Source organism: Acinonyx jubatus, chromosome B1 (assembly GCF_027475565.1).
Source record: "Acinonyx jubatus isolate Ajub_Pintada_27869175 chromosome B1, VMU_Ajub_asm_v1.0, whole genome shotgun sequence".
Classification (NCBI taxonomy): domain Eukaryota; kingdom Metazoa; phylum Chordata; class Mammalia; order Carnivora; family Felidae; genus Acinonyx; species Acinonyx jubatus.
In genome coordinates, this window is record NC_069382.1 from 14,825,106 (window position 1) to 14,840,900 (window position 15,795).

Below are 15,795 nucleotides of genomic sequence, written 5' to 3' on the forward strand. Positions count from 1 at the left end.
ACCAACTGTTCCCCCGACAGTTTGCCTCAGTGAAGACCACCAGTGTATTAGCTCATGCCCAAAGAACTCCTGGTGGAGTCAGCGTTTTGGTACCTTAATCTTAACAGTGAACACTTTAGGGCGACTGGGTGGCTCAGTGGGTCAAGCGTCTGACTTCAGCTCAGGTCATGATCTCACGGTTTGTGAGTTCTAGCCCCGCGTCAGGCTCTGTGCTGACAGCTCGGAGCCTGGAGCTTGCTTCTCCTCTCTCTGCCCCTCCCCAACTTGTGCTCTCTCTCTCTATGTCTCTCAAAAACTAAATAAATGTAAAAAAAATTTTTTTTAATTAATAAAAGAGTGAACACTTTAACATAACCACAGTGAAAACAAACAGAATAACGAATTCCTGCAGCAAAGATGATGCAGGAAAGGAAACTTTAAAAAAAAAACAAAAACTTGCATTAACATCATTAAGGATATGAGAAAAGATATTGCCTGTATAAACTAGGAGCAATGATATAAAAAGGAACCATTAAAGAACCAGAAAATGTTCCTAGGAATTGAAAATAAGACAGAATTTTAAAAATTTTATAGAATAATTAGAAGATAAAGTCAAACAGATGTCACATAAAGTGTAATAAAATAAGAGAGAAATGGAAAATAGGAGAAAAAAACGAAAAATGGGTGTTCAATCAAAGAGGTCCAATATCTAGTAGAAATTCCAGAAAATAAAAATTAAGATAACAGTGGACAGAAAATTAGTAAAAGCATAAGAACATCCCTCAGGACATTTTAAGGAACATGATTTTCCCAATTTAAAAAGCACCTCACTGTCTAGCACAATATGTGAAGGAAGATATGTGCAGATCTGTATCAAGTTTATCATCACAATAAAGAACTAAAAAGACAGTTTGGTAATGAAAAAGTAACAAGGACTATACTTGACTTCCTACAGCCAGCAACCAGAAACCTGGACAAAACATGAAAAACAACTGTTTTCAGGCATTGAGGGTTACACAGGACTAGAACGCTTAAGGAAAAGGAAACAAAAAAGTGAGCACTGTGCTGTCTGTTGGAGGCAATTTCCACACCGCACTTGCAGTGATGTAGGGGGTGGCGGGGGGGGGGGGGGGTGGGGGAGGGAAGCAGGGAGTGGGGCAAACAGAACAGAACAGGAAAAGGAGTAAGGAAACAAATAGGAGAGGTCAGAGAGGCTGAAGGGCTGAGAGTTGTGAGGCAGAGTTCTCAAAAAAGAGCTAGTTATATAGAAAAATGGTCCAGAAATTTGTATGGTCCCCTTTAGTGTTTGCTGAGTACTGAACCAGGCATGTGGAAACCAGTACTCCAAAATGCTAGACAAAGAATGACTGGCAAACTAAATATTCGCAGAGCTCACACAGACCTTGGCATTGACCAAATCTCCAACAGGCAGAATGGAGAAGTCTTACTGATCATCCAAGGCATTTACGCCTCTTAGGTAAGGCTGAACAATCCCTAGAGTAAAGGCTATTTTCTGTATGTCTTAGCAAAGCTTAAAAACAAGTCTTAAAGGGATAAAGCTGATATGCAAGTAAACTGCTTGCTCAAGCAAAGCCAAAAACTTATTAAGGTAAGACAAAAAGCAAAATCCAGACATTCAACAACACAAAATACACAATGTCTACAATCTAATTAAAAATTACTAAACACGTCAAGATGTAAGAAAATATGACCCATAATCAAAGGGAGAAAAAACTAAGCAATAAGAACAGACACAAATAAAAGCCACAGATGACGGAACCAGCAGATAAGGATTTTTTGAAGCTATTATAATTGTGAACACATACTTAAAGGAAAATATGAACCTAAAGAGGAAATACACAGGAGATATGAAGAAGAATCAAACAAAATTTCTAGGATAAAAAGAAAGTTCACCTAGATGAACCCAGACCCAGATCTTGGCATCCTAATCCATTCTCCAATAGAAGAAACCAGGGCTCCTTGTAAAAATGACAGAGTCTAGGGCTGAGGCAGGGAATATACAAGATGAGCCTGGTGTCAGAAGGTAAGGATGTCCTCAAAAAATAAAATGATGGAGATATGTCAAAGGGACACAGGAGCCAAATGAAAGCCCTATATCTGAACAATTTTAACAAAACAAAACAAAAAACGAAGAAATACTGGATTATAACAAAAGTATAAAATAAATATCTATGAGTCCACACAGACACAAATCAATGATAAATAAATTAATGCAAATAACTCATATAGAAGAATTTCAAATAGTTTTATGTAGTTACTTCTCCCTCAGAGATGTAGGGCATAGCTCTTACCCCTTAAGCGTCTTCCTTCCAATGAGTACAGGATGGAAATAAGGGGGAAAATAACTTTATAGTGGAAAAACCAGAAAAACACTACCTCAGTCAGGTGATCAAAATTACCATCATGGGTGATAAGTCATGTTGATAGCATATACTCTTAATATGATGCGATGAGAATGGCACTTTACCTCTATGGTCTTCCTCTCCAAAACCCATAACTCCAATGTGGCAGGCAAAATAATGGCCCCCAAAATGTTCACCTTTCAAAGCCCAGAACCTGTGAATATATTACCTATGACTTTACAGATGAGATTAAGGGTACAGACTTTAGATGGAGAGATTAGGGGCGCCTGGGTGGCTCAGTCAGTTAAGCGGCCAACTTTGGCTTAGGTCATGATCTCGCAGTCCGTGAGTTTGAGCCCTGTGTCGTTCTCTGTGCTGACAGCTCAGAGCCTGGAGCCTGTTTCAGATTCTGTGTCTCCCTCTCTCTGACCCTCCCCCATTCATGCTCTGTCTCTCTCTGTCTCAAAAATAAATAAACGTTAAAAAAAAAATTTTTTAGACAGAGAGATTATCCTGGATTACCTGGCTATACCCAATCTAATTGTAGGAGTCCTTAAAAGTGGAGACCCTCTCCTGGCTCTGTAGTCAGGAGACAAAGAGAAAGATGTGACAGTGGAAAAAGAGTCAGAGGTATGGAAGGGTCAGAGAGCTGCTAGGTTTGTAGATGGAGGAAGAAACCACCAGCCAAGAAATTGTAGACGGCCTCCAGAAGCTGCAAAAGACAAGGACACAGAGTCTCCGAAGAGCTGCCAGGGAGGGTCACAGCCATGCTGACATCTTGATTTGGGTCCAGGGAGACCCATGTCAAACTTCTGACATCCAGAATTGTCAAGAAATACATTTGTGCTATTCAGACCACTAAATCTGGAGTAATCTGTTACCACCGCATTAAAGAACACATACATTAAATCTAACCATGAGAAAAAAACATCAGACAATCCCAAACTGAGCAGCATTCCACAAAATACCTCATCAAAACTGTCGAGATCATCAAAAACAAAGAAAGTCTGAGAAACTATCACAGCCTAGATGAGGTTAGGGAGACGTGATACATGTGATGATTTAACGTAATAGGACCTGTAATGTAGTATCCTAGATGGGAAAAAGGACACTGGATAAAAACTAAGGAAATGTGAATGAAGTACAGACTTCAGTTAATAGTAATGCATCAATGTTGGTTCACTATGTAACAAATGTACCACAGTAATAGAAAAGGATACTAACAAGAAGGGAAACTGCATAAGGAGTGTACAGGAACACTCTGTACTATCTTTGCAAATTTTTTGTAAATCCAAAAATCTTCTAAAATAAAAGTTCTTTTTAAAAATATTCACTGGGTAGGATTAGCAGCAGCAGTTTAGATACAGAAGACAAGGCAATATGAAATCATAGCCATAAAACCTATCCAAAATTAAGCACAGAGATTTAGAAAAATACAGAAAGAAGAAATAAACAGGGACCGAGTGATCCTTGGGAAAATGCAAAGCAATCTGACACATGCATAACTGAAGCCCCAGAAAGAGGAGAAGGGAGGCCAGGAAAAAATTTTTGAAGAAATAATGACCCCCAACTTTCTAAGTTTGATGAAATCCACAGATGTAAGAGACTCAGCAAACCCTAAGGAAAACAAACAAACAAAAAAACACAGTAAAGCATATTATAATCAAGTTCTGAAAACACACGATAAAGAGAAAAATCTTAAGATTCATATTACATAGAAGAAAAATGTTATGTAGAGAAGAACAAAAATAGAGAAGAAAGCAGACTTCTCATCAGAATTTTGCAAGCCCAGAAGGCAATGGTACCAGTTAGTAATCAGATTGATGAATTCAATATAAAAAGAAGCAAAAGCATAATTAAACAATTGGAACTACAACTAAAAAGCTTCTGCACAGCAGGAAACCATCCAGAAAATGAAAAGGCAACCTACTGAATGGGAGAAAATAATCACAAATCATATCTGGTCAGAAGCTAATATCCAAACTATATAAAGAATTCCCATAACTCAATAGAAAAATAAAATCAAGCCCATTTAAAAATGGGCAGAAGATCTGAACATTTTCTTCCAAAGAAAATACACATATGGACAACAGACACATGAAAAAATGCTCTACATCATTAATCATCAGGGAAATGCAAATCAAAACCACAGTGAGATATCACCTCACACTCATTAGGATGGCTAGTATTAAAAAGACAAGAGCTAACAAGTGTTGGCAAGGATGCGTAGAAAAGGGAACCCTGGTGCACTGCTGGTGGGAATACAAACTGGTGCAGCTGCTCTGGACAACAGTTCAGTGGTTCCTCAAAAAATTAAAAATACATGAGCACTGGGTGTCATACATAGGGGATGAATCACTGGCAACTACTTCCAAAGTCATTATAGCACTATATACTAACTAACTTGGATGTAAAATAAATGCATGCATACATACATACATAAAAATTAAAAAAAACAAACATCCAAAAAAAATTAAAAATACAGGGGCACCTGGGTGGCTCAGTCCATTGGGCATCCAACTTTCGATTTCAGCTCAGGTCATGATCTCATGGTTCCTGGGTTCGGGCCCCACATCTGGCTCTGTGCTGACAGTGCGAAGCCTGCTTGGGATTTTCTCTCTCTCCCTCTCTGTCTGCCCCTCCCGTGTTCTCTCTCTCACTCTCGCTCTCAAAATAAATAAATAAATAAATAAAACTTATTTGAAAAATTCAAAATAGAACTACCATATGATCCAGGAATTCCACATCTGGGATTTTATCTGAAGAAAATTAAAACAAACTCAGAAAGATATGTAAACCCTCATGTTCACTGCAGCATTATTTACAATAGCCAAGATGTGGAAACAACTTAAGCGTCTGTCAGTGAATGAATAGATGAGGAAATTATGGTATGTATACAATGGGACACTATTTATCCACTAAAGAGAATGAAATCCTGCCATTTGCAACTACACGGATGCACCTCGAGAGCATTATCGTAAGTGAAATAAGTCAGACAGAGAAGGAAAAATACTATATGATCTCTCTTATATGTGGAGTCTAAAATAAAACAAAAAGCAAGCTCATAGATACAGAGAACAAACTGGTGATTGACAGAGTCATGGTATGGGAGTTGGAAGACATAGGTGAACTGTTCTTTGTTTGTTTGTTTTTAAATAAATAAAGTGACATTTTAAAAACCAGAAAATGGAAATCAAAAATTTTTTTTATTTTTATTTTTTTAAAAATCAAAAATTTTTAAATGATATTGTAAAACAATAAGAAGAAAATATCTTGGAATGGGTAAAATCAAAATCCTGGAAATCATCAAATAAAAAATTAATAAATTTACCTACATATAAATATTTTTAAGTTCAACAGGAAAAAATATGAACAAAATAATAAGACAAATAGCAAACTGAAAACAAATATTTGCAACATATAAAACAAGGTCTTTACGAAATAGAAAATAAGTAAGATTTCTTCCAGTCTACTTAGAAAAAGATAAAAACTCCAATAGAAAATTGGCATATGCATAAACAGATATTTCAGAGAAAAAATGGGTACTTGATATGTAAAAACAGCTGCAGCTGCAGCTATAACTAAATAAATGATCATTAAAATAAGAATTTTTGATGAATGATCTTGGCAAAGATCAAAAGACCTGATAGGAAATAATTTTTTGCAAGTTCAAGGTAAACAGATGCTCCTACACACTGGTTGTAGGACAGAAAATTGGTTGCAACCCCTTTGGAGGGTGACTTGATGATGTATACCTTAACGTAAACTTCATGTACCCTTTAATCCAGCATCTCTGGATATGGATATTCATTGTATTACTATCTCGGTAGATATAAACTAGGGCATGTGGAACTCAAGGCAGTATTAATATAAAAATACTAAACAATCTAAAACTTAAAAAATAAAAGCATGAACACAAAACTGAGGTGAACACAAAACTCAGAACTCAGTTAAAAAGACAAGATTTACTTACTAGAATCAATTAGGAAATAACTCTGGGGCAACGTATCAACCTGCACGTTGCATGGAGGCCAATTATACTGCCGATCCCCTAGAGTAACCTTTTGAAAGAGACAGAGTCCACTGTCATAATGGGTTAAATAGCGGCCCCCAAAAAGGCATGGTCATGTCCTAACACTCCAAACCTGTGACTATGATCTTATTAGAACCTGGGCCTTTGCAGACATGGTTAAGTTAAGGATCTTGAAATGAGATCACTTGGGATTACCCCGGTGGGCCTACATCCAAAGACAAGTGTCGTAATGAAAGACAGAAGAGGAGAAGACCCACGGACAGAGCAAAAAGTATTGTGAAGACAAAGACAGAGACTGCACCACTTGTGGTACAAAAGCCAAAGAATGCTGGGGGCACCAGAAACGGAAAGAGGCAAGAAAGGATTCTCCTGCAGGGCCTTTGGAGGCCAAGAACTATGGTCATTTTTATGCTTCCACCATATATATAATATGACTAACCATGGATTAACCACCCCTGCCTTTCAAGGTACGCAAAATCAAAGAGAGTAGGAGCTTTTACCCTCAACTGTCTACGTTATCTCGTTTAATACCCAGATTTTGGGTTGGTTAGAGTGTCATCGTGCTTCATCCCAACTTTATGGGCCTCCGTGGTCCCATGTGGGGTTCTGGGTGATTTGTCCCCTTTCCAAGTTGACAAATTGTCAATATCAGACAAATTTCTGACTCTTTGGCATTTTTCATATCTTTATTTCTACTCAATGCCAGGAAAGATCAAGAGATTGGGAGAAAATGGAATGGCACACACAGACTAGTTTTTGCTTTGTTTTTTCTCTCTATACCTACAGACAGTTTTTTAAATGTTTTTGATATATGAATACTTTTTTTTAATTTTTTTTTTAATGTTTATTTATTTTTGAGACAGAGAGAGACAGAGCATGAACGGGGGAGGGTCAGAGAGAGGGAGACACAGAATCCGAAGCAGGCTCCAGGCTCTGAGCTGTCAGCACAGAGCCCGATGCGGGGCTCGAACTCACGGACCGTGAGATCATGACCCGAGCCGAAGTCAGACGCTTAACCAACCGAGCCACCCAGGTGCCCCTGATATATGAATACTTTTAATGAGGACAACTAAATAGATGACATGTGTTTTCAGGGCAACAATAAGGCCATCGATCTTGAGACCTTAATCAGCAAAAACATTTTAGCTGTTTCATGTGGCTCAACAAAAATATGAATACACACACGCCAACCACCCCCGTACCTACATATCCTATCACTGAGTCATTAACAAAACATAAACGTTCACTTTCATGATATGATCGGATCGATTTTTCATAGAATGACCCATTTTTATGAGAGACTTAGGCCAAACCAATACTCCCAGCTTTTTGACCACCAAAGAAGGAAGGAAGTTGTACAGAACTAGAATTTACTGAGTAAATACTACGTACCAGGCCCCTCTGCTAGATGCTGAAACACCCTATCATCCTGATAGGTCATTCCCTTTGAGGTTGAGGATCGAATTCCGTTTTGGTATTTTACCATCTCTGCCTGGTCTGCTGGAGAAGGTGCCTTCCTGTTATCTCTGCTTCTCCTTTGGTTTCCTGACAGTCCATTCTGGACTCAGATGCACCCGAGTGTTATTAAAATAGATCCTGTCACTTTCCTGCCTAATCCCCTCCAGGCATTTCCCATAGCAATTAGAATAAAATCCACCCTCCCTTCAATGGCCTACAAAACCTCTGCATGCGGTCTGGCCCCTCACCTACTTAGCTCTCTCTCACTTCATCTGGGACTACCCTCTCTCCCACTCACTCACTCACTGTGCCTTAGCGCAGGGGGTGGCAAACTTCCACTGGCAAACAGCTGACCACCTGCTTTTGCACAGCCCCTGAGCTAAATACGGTTTTTACACATTTACAAGGTTGGGAAGAAATCAAAAGAAGAACAATGTTTGGTGACACGTGAAAATGATATGCAATTCCAATATCAGGGTCCATAAGTAAGGTTTTCTTGGAACAGAGCCATGCCTATTCGTGTATGTCTTATTCAGGGTGGCTTTCAAGCTACAAAGGGCTGAGTAGCTGCAATTAAGACTGAACAACTGGAGGTGCCTGGGTGGCTCAGTCCCCTAAACGTCTGACTGGCCTCAGGTCATGATCTCCTGGTTTGTGAGTTTGAGCCCCGCCTGGGGCTCTCTGCTGCCAGCACAGAATTCTCTTCGGATCCTCTGTCCCCCTCTCTCCCCGTCCCTCCCCCGCTGATGCTTACTCTATCAAAATAAATAAACAAAAAGACTGAACAGCTCACCTATTGTTTATTTACCAGGTGGCCCTTTGCAAGAAAAGTTTGCTGAACCCTGCTTTAGTCACACCTTTCTCTTTCTAAGACTTGCCCTGTTCATTCTTTCCTCAGGGCTTTCTATTTCCTGTTCCCTCCTCCCAGAATGTTCTCCAGCTCCTACATGGCTGGTTTGTTCTCATAAGTTCTCATTATCATGGACAAAACCCGCAGAAAGTCACGTACCATTAGATTGTATCTCTCACCTGGGAAAGGGCCAGTCTCCGATCCCTGGATAGAGAGCCTGGATTTCAGTTTTGTTGTTTGGTTTTTTTCCTATCTGGAAGCAGCAAGGAAACGGAATAAGCAGCTTTCTGGGGGCTCTGAGCTCCATCGACATGGTGATTCCCTCTGCAGTCAGTGTGAATGATGGCCTTCATCTGTCGCAGCCAGGATTCTAAGTAGCTGGGGGAGAGACCGTGTGTCCCATCTTCCAGCCTCGAGGGAACAAAGGAGGCTTCACAGACTCCTCTGGTGCCATGTGGGCCACACCTCCATCCCAATATAGCCAGCAAAGCAGGTGCACAACCCAGAATTCTTGGTGTAATTTGTAGACGTGGAAATGCAAAGAAGGAGTTAAAATAATATCTTCACTAGGTTGCAAAGATATTACGGCACGCTGGTACACAGGAGACAGCAGCCCCCTGGATGACAGGTAAATAACTTTAGTATGCGGTGTAGTCAAAGCGCACGGATCTTAGATCAAGGGACCCCCCCCCCCCCTTCATATCAGTTGCAGGACAGGACAAGTCGTTGGCCTGCTCTGAGCCAGCTTCCCCTTCTGTAAAATATCAACTTGCCTAATCCTCTTTCAGGTTCATAAGGATCAAAGGAGAACACGTTTGTCACACTGCTTCGCCAACTAAATCTTACAGAATAGCAAGTATTTCACGAGCCCTCTCTGAACACCCTAGAACAAGACAGCATCTTCTGCTTCATAAATCCCACGGGGACAACTCTCACCGTCTCGTGTGTATTTTAAGCCTTTTTAATTAAATTGATATGTCCTTAAGTGTATCGTGTTGTGCTTAAAATAGATAAAGAAAAGATACATAGGAGACTTGAGGGCGAGTCGGGGCTGAAAGTGCAAATACGCTGTGTGAGATTCAGGGGGCAGTCTGCCTGAGGTGGAGATAAGGAAGGGAGATTCTGAAAAGGAAAGCCACAGAGATAACAGATCAAGGTCAAGTGGGGAGAGAAACGCACGATACCTTCTCTCACATTTATGTGGCAGTTTTAATTTAAACACAATATATTTCTCAAAGCACTTCGGCGAAGGGGGCGTGCCTCAGGAACCGTTTCAGTGTAACTGAGTTACCGAATGCCACGGGGAGCCTTCCCACGGAACCAAGGGAACCTTCGAATTGGCATTTAGAGGAAAATGCAATAAATCCATACACGGGGCGGGGGGTGGGGGGCAGTGCTGGGCCAAGAGCTGGTTTTAACACAAACCTGTATGTCTGCCACAGCCTGTGTGAGGGCCCCGTCCCTGGAGTCGGGAGACGTGGGTCCGAGTGGACACTCTGGCCGTGTGAAGCTGCCCTCTGGGAGCCAGCTTTCTCAGCTGTGAAACTGGGACAACACGTTCTATGGTTCAGGGTTGTGGGGAGGAGACAGAAGCACGTAAAGCTGTTGTTCCTTTCCAACGGGCCGAGTCGGTGCCTGTACAGATGTACGCCTCGTTAAAATCATACCTTCGCTAGGTTGCAAAGACACCAGTGTCAAAGCATAGCCAGGTACCAGAAGCCGATGAATCCCGTCTGAGGTCCTGGAGATTATTCGCGAGAGGAGCACGGCAAGAATAGACAGAATGATCTGCTTCTTCAGGTGCCAAGGGCGCAGTGGGGACCTTCGCTCGCCTGAGGAGCGAAGGCTCTGGAGTCTGCCTGAGACAATCCGCACGAAGGCCAGTGCCACAGGAATTGTTCAGCACGGGGCCCCAGGCCTAGGGAAAGAGCCCCGATTGTGGTCAAGAAGGGAAGCCAAAGCCCGAGCTGAAAAAGCTGAGCCGAGCACCGGGCTGGAAGGGTAAGAGCAGGCCACCACCCAGGAGAGGCCTGAGCAGGTACACACAGAGATGGCTGAGGAGGGAGGGCAGCGCCAGGGTGCGGCAGGGGGCTCGCCCTTCCACTGCCACTACAGACCCAGCCGACGGTGCAAGGTCAGTAACCCTTATCACCCACCGGCACCCACACCCGCCCACACCTCCCCGGACGGACCCTTGCTCAGCTGTCTGTCACACCCCAGCAGCGTCCACAGCCCTGCTCTTTTCCTCACCTGGAAAGAACAAGAGAACAAAGTAGCGGCAGAGGTTGGGGCAGGTGAGAGGCTGCTCACCCTGCCGGCAGTGGTAAGTGAGCAAGGAAAAACTCCAGGCCCCCGGCAGCCCGGAAGGTCCGCCTGGTAGAGACGGAAGGGGCAAGTTCATGCATCCAAAGCCAATCCTCTCACCCAGCTTCAAACCCCAGTCCCTCGGCCCGCATCTCTACAACAACTCACCAGGCATCTTTAAAGGCTTGGAGGTGGTGACAGACCAACTCCACAGACCTGGGGCCCAGCTCGGGCACCCGCAACCCCCCACCTCACCTTCCCCTCCTGAGCACCAGCACCAACCGGCAGATAAGATTAGCACGTGGCAGCTCGATATTACCAGCCGATGGAGAGAAGACAATTTTGGATTCCCAACAATGCATAAAACAATGGGGGGTGTAAATACTAGACATTTTTCAAGACGTTGTGTAATCTTTCATACAGACGTACTTTGCGAATTTCCAAGAAAATACAGCACGTAGCATTTCTCGAGCTTTCTTATGCTAATCCAGAATGTCATCAGCTGAATCATGTCCCCTTCCAAAGGCATATGTTGAAGCCTGAAACTCTGGCACCTCAGAATGTAACTGTATTTGGAGATAGGGCCTTTATTTATTTATTTTTTTAAGTTTCCTTACCTATTTCGAGATAGAGGGAGAAAGAGCGTGAATTGGGGCAGGGGCAGAGAGAGGGAGAGAGAGATGATCCCAGGCAGGCTCCACACTGCCAGCACAGAGCCTGACATGGGGCTCAAACCCATGAATCCTGGGATCATGACGGGAGCCGAAATCAAGAGTCGGACGCTTAACCGACTGAGCCACCCAGGCGCCCCTAAAGTGACTGATGTCTTTATAAAAAAGAGGACATTAGAACACAGACAGAGAAAGATACCAAACAGGTCCATGCACAGAGATGACCATCTGAACACAAAGCGAGAAGATAGTTATTACAAGCCAAGGACGGAGGCCTCAGAAGACACCAACCTTGCCAACAGCTGGATCTCAGACTAAGCTGAGACTATAGCTAAGCTGGAACTAAGTTTCTCGGAGGAGGTTTGCAACCCTGGGAAGGCGGAAGTGACATGGCGGCCATGGTTGTAGCAGAAGGTCCGCGTAAGGTCCGCACTGGGGCAGCTCACACACAACAACGTGTGCATCTGCACGTTCACCGCTTCTCCAGCTTCTCTGAATCCTGGTTAGGTTGTGAATAACTCCCTGACGACGTGCACCAGCTCTTCTGCAGGTGGGCTTCATCATGGAAGTTGGAGGACGGGAGCCATGAGAGACCAGGGTGGGACATATGGGTCCCCTCGATCTGCGCAGGCTCCGGTTGTACTTGCCCCCGCCCCCCCGCCAGCCCCACTTCGCCTCCTTCTTCCGCTGGTGAAGCTTGCCCGTCCCGCTGACTTCAGACCCAAGTCTTGGACGTGGGGACCACAGATTGCAGACTGCTTAACCAGCTCCCATAATCATGTACATTCTAATCCCGACAATAAACTCCTTGTTTCGCTCAAAGTGGTTTTGCTTCTCCAATCAAACCTTAATTGATACAGATTTTGAAACCAGAGTGGGTGCTGCTGTAATAAAAACCTAAAACATGTGCACTGGCTTTGGGACTGGCCTTGAAAAGTCTGTCAGCAAAGACTTAAATAAACATGAGGAAAGTATTATTGGAATCTGGAAGGAAGGAGACATTTTTATGTAGTGGTGTAGGGAAGTTTAGCCACATGGACACCCATGGTAACCTGGAAAATAGAAAATGGACCCATGAGCCGTGAGATCTGGCTGAGGAAATTTCCAGGCACGGTGTTGAAAGTGGCACCTGACCTCTTCAGCTGCCTGAGATAAGCTGAGAGTTACAAAGATAAGCTAAAGAATAAACAGTTAAATATAAAGGTGACAGGACGTGGCTGAGTTTGAAAACAAAATGGCTTCTCATTCCCAGATGGCAAACCTAAAATTAAGAAATGGCTTCTGGGGGTGCCTGGGTGGCTCAGTTGGGTAAGCTTCCGAGTCTTGGTTTCAGCTCAGGTCATGATCTCATGGTTCCTGAGATGGAGCCCAGTGTGCTATCAGCAGAGAATCTTCTCCTTGGGATTCTCTCTCCCTCTCTCTCTGCCCCTCACCTGCTTGAGCACATGCGTGCTCTCTCTCTCAAAATAAATAAATAAATAAATAAACTTTAAAAAAAAGAAGAAGAAGAAGAAGAAGAAAATGGTTTCTGGGTCTGGTTCCAGTAAAGATAGATTTAGCAGATTCCATAGTCTCCCTCCCACTGGTTACATCTAAAAACCCTAAACAGAATACATAAAGCAACTAAGGAGGACCCTGAAGGGAAATCACAGCAGGGGTGTCCGGGAGGGAAATAAACAACCCCAAGAAAGACCAACAGCCTGGTGTGTGTTTCCTTCCACATCTCGGGACAACCTGCAACTCAGAACAGCTTAAGTTGCACAGACAGAAAAAGATCCAAGAGACACCCTTTCTTTCTGATCAAAAGAATAGGGAGGGGAATCCCTGCCTGAAAGAGAAGAGAGAGTCAGGAGGGAAAACCTCAGATTTTGTTTCCTTCCAACCTGTCCTGCTTCCATAAGGCACTGGGTTTGGGGGAGGGGATGAGTGTATTTTGCTTGTGGGAGAAGTGTGGGTCATTGTGGCCAGCGCACAGACTGTGGCAGACCATATCACCAAAAGATGACCATAACAGTATTTCCCATCCCACCCGCTCTTTTGACAGTGTGATCTTATCATCTCCCATTAAGAAGTGAGATCCATATCTCTTCTCCTTAAATCAAGCCCTATAATTGTGCGAGATAACTACTTTTTGTTGTTTTATGCCACTAAAGTTGGGGTGGTTTGCTACACGGCACTAGGTAACTGGAAGAGGGACCATAAAACAACTGTCCAGGTTTCTTGTTCATCAGCTCTTGGACTTTCTTCAAGTCTATTGTCCTCTCTCCCACTTGGAGCAGCCAACCCTGCATACTGATGCGCAAATCTTTCCCACCCTGTTGTTTTCACACCGGGGTTTACACTTATCATCTTGATCTTTAGTAGTTTAAACCTTCCTCATCGACTGGGACACTGACCTTAGGAATTGCCTCCAAGATCCACCCTCCAACTTCACCCTTCAGATGTGGGACCGGCAAAGCAGGAAGGAGGGTCTGTCATGACTTGGGGATACGAAGGCTAGACTGGTCAGAAGCTTAGCAGCCCCTTGTGAAAGTGAGAAAGAGTAATGAGCATAATCATTGCAATTATCACACTACAGAAATCTAAAGAAATGTTGTGGAAAATACAGAATAAACAATAAATGGAAGAAAGTCAGAAAAAGAGGGGCACCTGGGTGGCTCAGTCAGTTGAGCATCCGACTTCAGCTCAGGTCATGATCTCGTGGTTCATGGGTTCGAGCCCCATGTCAGGCTCTGTGCTAACAGCTCAGAGCCTGGAGCCTGCTTCCGATTCTGTGTCTCCCTCTCTTTCTGCCCCTCCCCCGCTCATGCTCTGTCTCTCTCTGTCTCAAAAATAAATATAAACATTAAAAAGAAAGTCAGAAAAAGAGAAAGGAGGAAATAAAAGGGACATGCCAAGAGCATAGGAAAAATAGATGCAGGGCCAGAGAAATAGGGGGGGAAGAGATAAGGATCACGAGGTGAGAAATAGAAAATGAGGATGGAGACCAAGCACAACGTCTGATGCTTGACAGTTATGCTGAAAAGACCCGCTGAAGGCGTACAGACGTGTGCGGAGCCCCGAGACAGCCATGGTGTCGTGCAAAAAAATGTACTAGCACTTTACAGCATGTAATCCTTACTTCCCCGAAAAAGTGAACAAAAAGAAAAAAAAAAAGTCCCAGCTGGACTAATGTCTACTGATCTTACATCTTTACTCTCAGAACAGTAACATTCAAGTAGGTTATTTTCTATCCAGAATACATAACTATGAACTTTGGGGAGGGGACGTAAAATCTTAAGAAGCGTATTAGAGGGAGAGACTTTATAAGGATGACTCTGTTTTCAACGGCACAGACAAGATTGGTAGAACCTACTGAATGATGGAAGTTGGCTTCCTGACCTCTGTTAGGAAGTTGATCATTTAAGGAATAAAGCATACCATACCATTAAATAAATCATGCTGAAAGAAGATGGAAGTCATAATAGAGGTAGAAAAAATAACAAAGTAAGCAATATGGTAGAAACCAAAAGTCTATAGAATGTGGCCCCAATTTACAAAAGAGACACCAAACCAAAGACGCATGTTTTTCCTCTCTATACCCCTTGAATGAGAGGGAATTATTCTGCTACTCTCAGATGGATCCCAAGAGAAGATAACATAATCTGGCTATATTTCTGGTAGCCCCCTGGTTTGAGAGGGCTTTTGACCAAACATTCCCACCAGTGTGCTTGGGCAAATGGGTCACAGGTGAGCCGAAATATTGAGTCCCAGATCTCTTGGGGTGGCCATGTGCAGCCCTAGGCATTTATCCCAGCATGCAATATACAAATCTTTTCTATCATTATTTTCTATATGTGTCCAGTGAGGTGAAGAAAGTTGAGAGACAGGGTTGTAGTTGAGTTCATTATTTTATTGGTAAGGCCTTCTTGTAGGTAACTAGTATATGCATAATCTACCCCGATTCCAACCTAGTTAAGGAGAAGGGAAATCCTCCCAGTTAAGGAGAAGTAAATTCAAACTACTTTACTGTCCACTTGGAACCCTCCCTCCAGCCTGGGCTTTAGTCCCAAATTCACGTGGGGAGAAGCAGACTAAGGTCCAGGGGAAGGGTAATAGAGTAAAGGCCCACTGGTCACTGACCGGCTAAGTGACCTT